The sequence below is a fragment of the Lepeophtheirus salmonis genome, chromosome 9 (genome assembly GCF_016086655.4).
Source record: "Lepeophtheirus salmonis chromosome 9, UVic_Lsal_1.4, whole genome shotgun sequence".
NCBI classification, from domain to species: Eukaryota; Metazoa; Arthropoda; class Copepoda; order Siphonostomatoida; family Caligidae; genus Lepeophtheirus; species Lepeophtheirus salmonis.
Genome location: NC_052139.2, coordinates 6,722,030 through 6,731,231, shown reverse-complemented (window position 1 = coordinate 6,731,231; position 9,202 = coordinate 6,722,030).

Sequence of the window (9,202 nt, the reverse complement as noted above, 5' to 3'; positions counted from 1 at the left end):
ATTTTAGGGCTCTAATGGGGATTTTCAGGCAACAACGATGCGGACTGAGGTCAAAGGTAGAAGTAACTCTGTCTAGCCCCCAAATTTTTTGGGCCAGAATCCAAAAAATTGTCAAATGAGGACCTAAAGAAGTCCACCCAGCCCATTGCTTCAGAAGTTGGTGGGCATAGTCGCTGATCCGGCTCTGCATTCACGAAAACCTACATTAACTACTCAGACAAGATCCTGATAAAAAAAGGCTAAGAAAAGTGCTTAAAGCACGCCCAAAAGCTCCTCGATCGCCTCAAGCACTCATTTAATTGAGACGTACTCTGGTTTTTTTCGGACCAGAAGGTCAACATCCAGAACAACAGATGGTTGACCGTCTGCTCTTAGAGAGGTGCCTGTCGACATGCAGACAAAGTTGCAATCTCATATCATGGCGTTTTGGGTGGTTAACTCTGAAGGTCATGTCATGCCTCCTCATGTGTTCCCCCAAGGCCTTAGGGTCAACACTGATGCCAACCTGGTTGTGTTAGATACCAAAGTGAAGCCCTAGATCGAGATGGTTGTCAATTTGTGTCTCTGCTATACTTTCAAATTGATCCAAGACAATTTTGATGACTTCATCTTGCCGTAATTTGGGCCTTTAAACTCATCATATCTGAAGGAGATGGTTTTTTTTTCTTTGTGGAGGACGTGATCGAACAACAAACCAATCGAATCCCCTGCAACAAAATCGACGAAGTAAGATCAAGAAAGAATTCCTTGAGAAAATTTGAATCCATCAAGCTTTCAGAATCTGGCTTTATTTTTTTTATTTGACAACTGGCTGAAGAGAAAATTGCGTTTGAAGTAACATTTTTTTGTGGCACATATATCTGGTGCATGTTATATATATATTCTACAGAGAAAAAGGTAATAAAGGATGACGATGATATGAAAATGAACAATATAATCAAAGCATTTGGATCAAAATTATAAAAGAATTATACATTAGGGGAGTCCTGGCCCGTCAACACATAAACAAGAGTAAATTATGTTTCCCAAAATAGAGTCTCGATAACACATTTGTATTCTTCGACGAATATCTGTCAATTTATATCAACTAATTATTATTATTAATCCTGTTTAATTGCCAAAAATGGAAAATTGCCTTTTTTTTTTGGCTCAAATTTAATGAGGAATAATAACATATTATTAATTCTCTTCATATTATTTATCTATTATTTTATGTATTTTTTAAAGATTTAAAAAATAGATTGCATCTATTTTATGTCGTTAACAAAAATTACATGAAATTTATTGAATTATTTTATGGAGGAACTAATAAAATATATAACTTTGTTTGAATAAAATTATAATCCCTAAATTTAATTATATTTGCAATTTAATTTACAAGATTATATAAACTATTTCAAAAAGAAACAGTTAGATACTTTAACCTTTCAAAAAAGAAAAAAAAAACAAAAAAGTAATTAAAAATTGTGTGTACCCATTACAAAATCAAAGAAAAACAATTATACATATAACTCTTGATATGACCCTTGAATTACAATTAATGTTATTTACATGTATTGTAGCATCTATAAGAAAAAAAAGATTCAATTTGCAAACCCAGTGATAAAAATATTTTTTGGGTATTAAAAGGATTCCTTTGATGTATTGGGGAGTTTCTTTTATCAATCCTAGACTACTCCAGGCCAATCTAAGGGCAGAGGGTATTCTACTATAATTTAAGAGCTCTAAACTAATTATTATACTCCTAACCAATCCTCTCGATCTATTTCTTAGAAGATTGGATTGAGTTTAAAAGATTAAAGGAATTAATAAAACATGGGCATTTTCGTAGTACTGAAATATTGCTATGCAAAGGGGAACCTTTTAACGGATTAATTATTAACTATCGGATAGGTCAAATTATGGACTTTTCAATGAAACATTGGGTTATATATATTTATTATCTATTTATTAGACATACAGAAAGATATTGTGACATTTAGTTCAAAATAACATCATCACTTTCTTCTTCTTCAACTAGAAGATCATCCAATGATAAAGTGGGATTTTCAATCAGAGTAAGGTCTTCACCACTAAGAATAACATCGTCATTCAGAATAACATCGTCTTTCTCATTTAAAACGATGGGATTATTCATTTTATAGCCATTGTTTGGGGTTTCCACGACTTCACTAAGGGGAACTGGAAGACCAGCACTCTCATCATCGGAGTTCATGACAAAATAACTTCTATCCATTGTTTCTAACACGGTGACTGTGACATTTCCCTCACCAGATTCTTCATTAAGAATAACGTTTGCTAAAAATAAATCATACATAACTTGAATACACATGTGAATATGACGCCATGGAAAGTTGTAAAACTCAAGTATCAAAAAAGATATTAGCACAGAATTATAATTACTAGATATGATGTCAATTATTGAGGAAATAATCAAGGGTATTTATCATCGTTTCTTTGAGACATTTTGAAGAATATTTTTGTAATAATGGACTAATTGATTTTGCTTTCATTTATATCTTTTGACTTATTGATCAAAGTTTATTCCTATATAATTATATATAATTACGCTTCACATCAAGCATGTTTGTTTTAGCATGGGTGAGGCCCAAATAGGGTTGAAAGAAGGAATTTCTCCGATCTATAATACTGATCAATGATCTGTAATATAAATCTTACTAAACATAACTTCACTTACGTAATTTGAAATTAGCAAAATTATTTGAACGCAAACAACTCACGGATAATGATACTAGACAGCTAAAATTTGTGTCATCAGATCCGGTGTTATGTAAAAATTCTAAATTGTTGCAATTTGTTGACATAAAGTACTTCAAACAGGACTAATGGGGAAAAAACCAATATTTCAAAAACGCCGAAAAATGATTAAATAATCAACTAAGATATATTTTAAATTAAATTTTGCATTTTAATTCATTATAATACATTGTAATTTAATTATAATTCAAAATCATAAAAAGTCTAGTTATTTACTCATAAAAAATATTCTAAATTTATGACTCAAACTCCATATTTTCTAATTGTTACAACCGTTTCTGCCTAGAGGGTCATTCAAGTAAAATTCGAGAAAAACAAGGAACTGTTATAATCTCTAAATCGATTTAAATGTATCGAACAGATGTAACTTTATTCTCTTTAATTTTTGTGTGTTTAAATTAGACCAACTCTAGTTATTTAGCCAAACGGTCAAATATCTACTAATATCTTGTAGATATCCAACCTATACATTGATTTTAAATGTATGCTTCGAGGATCTGGACAATTTTCCCATCCCTAACCTTGATAGCCATTTAGAAAAAATAAATCTCCCAAAAACGTGTGAGATAAAAAATACACTCGATTTTGATCACTAGAGAACTAAGAGTAAACTTACGGGTAACTGTCTCTTCGTTTTGAATCACGGGTACTCCCGACACTGGATTGTAAAAGAGGTATGTATATTAAAAAAGACAAAGAACAGAGTACAACTTACCAGAAGTGGCAATCCAAGCCAAAGACACAATAAAGAGAACTGTTCCTTTCATGATGTACTTGTATACTGATTTAGTTGATCATTACGGAGTTTTCCAAGTTAACTCGAATAAGTTACCTTATGTTTTTATTTGCAATGGTATCCAATTGTCTTTCGTTTGCTCAACTATGATTCACTCATCTTATTTGCTTAAATTCATCCTCTACCTGATCCCATTTAATCAATAAGGTGAGTGATGACACACTAATATTGCACGTACATTATTCATCATTTGTTTGATTAGGATGATGATGGTGTTTGAACAAATGTTCTACAGAGTATGATCTACATGGCTACACAAACTTATGATTAGAATATCTTCTATCCGTATGTAATAATAAAATAAATAGAAAATGAACAAGCTTAACCTAACCTGAATTTTTCATTTAATATTTATCTAGTACTAAAAGTCCAACCTAAAAAAATACTTCTTAATATATAAAGCCCTTTTTGTTTCGTAATACATAAAAATGAGGCTCAAGTCCGTAGTTTATTAGAAACAAAACAGACAATCCCAGGGGTCCTAAAATGATACTCACAATTTTGCTAAAATTGTGTCCAATTTTCTTCAAATTTGTTTGTTTTCAAAAACCTCAAATTATAGGCACTACTTTTATTCAAAGCAACCTCCAATTTATTTTCAACTGCCTTACCCTTTAAAAATAGCTGAACCGACATATTTTTCCTTATTTACTGGAAAGGTTCACCTGTGCCATATACAATAAAGGCAAATGCTAAGTGTGCCGTTCATTGCGGTGCCATAATGGGTGTGAAAAAAAGGTGACCCCCTTCCTAACACGACTGTCGGGCCGGGCTCGATTTTTATAACTTTACATTTTGGCCAAGTTGCACCCATAAAACTAGGGTCTGGTGGGTCTTTAATTTGTCAGGGCCAGTCGGGTTTTATTTTTTATTTTCTGGCTTATTTTTTTTTTTTTTTGAGAGGCCTCTGATTGGTTTTACATTGCTTTGTTAATTTCTTGAAAAGGTTGAAAATTCCTATTGTGAGTTCATCTCTGATATACCCACAGTGGTCTTAGTTTGTCTACAGTGTTAACCTCTCCAGACAATTAATATTGAAGTAGTACTCATCATTTTGATCGTTTGTGATTCAAAAGAGACATGCAGAATGAAATTTTTGGAACTCAGGCTAAATTTTTGTGGAACATAATGCTACTTCAATCTGTCAAAGACTATGTAAACCTTAAAAGAGATAGGGTTAATAGAGCTGTCAATCGAAGAAGGGAAAATGATGTCTGGACCTATGAATTCATCATTCTAGCAAATGAGATACTGGAGTCTGAATATTTGAATCAAGAAGCTGTCGTATCTCTTAATGATGTCAGCATTCAGTGTAACAATAAACAGCTAAATTCAAGGATTCTTTGTATTTTTAAGAAAAAATATTAGTACATTCATCAATATTTATGTTGTACCCTTCAAAGTAATCACTCTGTAGATACCATACACTTGTGCCAAAGATTTTTGTGATTCTCAAAGCATTTATTATAAGCATTTTTTGGCTTAACCTTGAGCTTTTCCAGCGATGCAGTGATTATTTACTCAATCGTTGACAATCTCCGTCTTTTCATAGGTCTCTTCAGTTTTGGGACCAAGAAAAAGTCACATGGGGTCAAATCTGGTGAATACGGTGGCTGAGGTATGATTGTGGTGTTGCTTTTGGCTGAAGAATATCTCACATGCAAAGTCGAAATTGAGTAGTTTCGGAACAAACTTCGCTGACACTCATCTCCTGCCCAAAACGTTCAAAAAAATCTTATGGTACGAGCTAACCGAAATGTCAAATATGTATCGAAAAATTATATCTGATCTTGTTTCAAGATGCATGAGCTTCAAAACTATTGATTATTTGAGAAAAAGTAATTATCTATCTCCTCTAAGCTGACAAACTCAAGAGAAGTGGCTTCAACGGTTTGACTGCTCGTTTGGATTTCAACATGACCGGATTAGGACCTTCAGAGATGCTTTTAATTTCCGAAGATGATGAAAAATGTGATGGATATCAAGTAAGATATGAAATGGATTTAAAGAAACAACAGTTAGTTAGTCTTTACAAGAAATTGCAAATGGTTTAGTCCATCACTTGAAGTAGCCAGTCTTCTTTGATTTGGATAAGTCTACAACAAAGGAGTTACTTTTTTCTATTGTAAATGAAATGGACCAGAACGGATTTAGGAATCACGATGGACAGAGCAAATATTTGAATTTTTTTTCAAGAATTTAAAATTAGAAATTTAATTTCTGATTTTTTCCCCAAATAAATTGGAAATTTTTGTTGCATTTTTGTTTATGCGTATAGTATAATTTTTTTTTTAATTGAAAGAATAACTACAGACATTTACACTATATCGAACAAAATCTTATAGCCCTTCAAAATAACATAGTATCAGTAATTGACCTTTTTTGTTGATTGTCTTCTAATCGGATAAATTTATTTTAATAATAATTACTTAATTAATGACATATTCTATGATGCAATATGTATAATGAATAAATTATACATATTGCTACATTAAAAAGTAGTTTCAATATTGTTTAGTAAGTAATTTTGTCCTATATAATTATACAGAACTGTTGTTTTAGAATGTTGCTTTTAGAAGTCTCAGTTCACTAGAATCTAGACTTGTAGAAAAAAATAATATCTATTATGTACAATTATAACTTCATAAGCAATTTTCTTTGATTAAAAAAATGGCCACATTATGACCTTTCGTCATGAAATTCACACTCATTTTAATTTACCTTCTAAAGTCTATTTTTCTTTCAAACTATTCAGTAGATTAAGTATACATACATCGAAAGGGATAACTAAATTAAATTAGTTTCTAATAGAGTGTTTTTCAAAGTTGGTACCACGGCAAACTGGGATCTTCCCTGATCGTGTTAGGTGTGCCAAAAAAAAAATTTGTATTTTGATATACAAAATAAAAAAATCAATGAAAATAAACAATCATTTTATAAATCAATATATTTGAATTCATAAATACATTCTGTTTACATATGAAAGGATTCAATGTTAAATTCATATTAGACAAATAGCTATAAAATACTACCTGAAAAAATCCAAGCAAGGATCAAATTTGAAGAAATTACACGCCATAGAAATATAACATAACATACTGTTTTAAATGAATTTTGTTTTTTAACATTCATTTGTGATTATTTTCATATTTTTTAATTAAATAATTATTTCATTCAGATGTTATTTCCGTGCAACAACAGAACGTCTACCACAGGGGTGGGGGGGGAGGTTGGATAGGGTTGAGAAATTATTGATGTAAAAAAATATATATATTGTGATAAAACATAGAATAATTTTTTTTCTATTTTAATTTTTGAATATAATCCTGCGGATACCGCTGCACTAGTATGGGCTTAATTAATTTTACTGAGAGTTATTTTGGGGTGATCCTAAAAAAATTTACGCGACCACTGCTTTTTGTGGAAAGTACTGGCTTACTACCAACTGCTTTAGATACTTTTTTTAAAAAGAAAGATGGTATGATACAATTAAGTTAACAACGTGGGATATGTTCATTACATGACAAAATTTTATTTCATATCAACAAATTAAGATTGAAGTAATATAATTTATTAGCATTAAAAGTCAATATTGATCAAACAAAAAAAAAAGGTTTATTAATGTTGTTGGGGAAACCCGTGTGATGTAAGTAGGGTTTATACATGGTGTCGGGTTTCTATGTAAAAAATAAATTAACCTAATAATGAAAAACTTTATAACTGTTTATTTTTGAGCTAAATAAATTATAATTCCCTCAAGTCCCAGTATCATGAACTCGCAAAATTATAGAAATCGTGTAGGATGTAACAAAAAAACTTGTATGATTGTGTCATTTCACTTTTAATTGTCCTTCAAAAACTATTACTTTGTATATAATAAATTGGGGAAATCTTTAAGGCTTATAATGAACGAACTAGATGGGATGAAACAATAAATTTTTTAAATTATTTGAAAGCTAGAATGAATGAAATTCAATTATTTAACATGAAATCCACCTCTCTTTGATCCTCAACTCTCTAACATATACTCACCATTACTATTCGTTATAAATGAGTACACACACTCATGGCTACACTTTGAACATATATGTTCTCTCCTCAATAATCAAAGAATATCGAGGGCAGCTTTAGGGAATAAATTTGAATCACTGTTTAGGTTGCAAACAAGAAAAAACACTCGTACACTAAAAAACGCTTAAAATTTAAAAATTTTTGAGAAAGGCTTCTGAGTTTTTTAATATTTTTCCGAAAAAAATATTTTTTTGTGAACCCCTTTACATTTTTGAAATTTTTTCTCAAAAAATTAATTTTTTGAGAAAAACTTGCGAATTTTTGATTTTTTTTGAGAAAAATATTAATTTTTGACTTTTTTTTATTATAAAATTTATGTTTTTAAATTTTTTTACAAAAATTTCAAAAACCTATACCTCCCCCAAAAAAAAAAAGATATATATATATAAAATCTTTCGGACACCCCTAAAACTGAATGTGAAAACATATTTGAAATTGTTATCTTCGTTATAAGAAGAATGACAGATGTTATTGGAAAAATGCTATGAGATCTTAAAGTAAACTCCAGATATATTTTTTGTATATATATTTGCATATAAATATCTACAAAAGTAACCTTTTGTTCCTTAATGCAATAACACACACACAAAAAAAACAGATCTTAATTCCATTTAACAACTTTTATATTACTTAATTGTGCTAGGTAAAATCATAGACTTTTTGATAACGAAAAAAGGGTGTAAACTGTTCCAAGAATGCAAAGTAGTACAATTTTGAGGCTTCATCAAGATACATTTTTATTGATATATCTTTATACATATTATGCAAGATAATTTTCTTTGACTCCTACCGTGGCCTCTAACTTGGGCCTAAAGACACAGCAGCACTTCTTAATGCATGGCCGCCCACAGCTACTTCACAGAGGCTATCCAAATTTGGTGAGGATTAGCATAGGTTCTCTTCTCCACTACAGTCCTTATGGCATAGTCGAGGGGGAGTAGTCTTTGAAAGAAAGTGGCCAAACCGACGTTTATGTTGTAACCAAATCAACAATTTCTGGCCTCGGTTGCAGGGAAAGCAGTTGTCAATGTTGTCGTATATAAGAAGCCTTCTCTAAATCCTTCACATACCTCTTTACAGTCCAATAACTGATATTGAGAGACTTGGCATCCTGTCTCTTCGAATTGGGCGTACTTCTGGTGCCTGCAGTGTCACTGTCCTCCATAACTCCAACTTTCCAGCGTCTACTTATCCCATGGGACCTCTAAAGGCTATGACGTGAAACCACCATGCTTTTAATCTTGCAGACAAGACTCTAAGTTTTAAAATGTTCACCCTAAAGTAATCTAGATTGATTGAAATTCTATTCCACTTTTTTGTCTCTGAGAAGGTAAACAAATGATTGGACAAATATATCAGCTGACAAAAGGGGTATAATATGACGTTACATTTGCTATTTTTTAGTACATGAATAATTATCGTCAATTCCAAAGATAGAGAAATGATATTCAACTATGATTGACTCTGACGTGCCAAGTTAAGGAAATCAATTAACTTATTTCCTTCGGTTGATGTTGAAATTATAATACATCGTTATACACATAGTTAAAATAATAT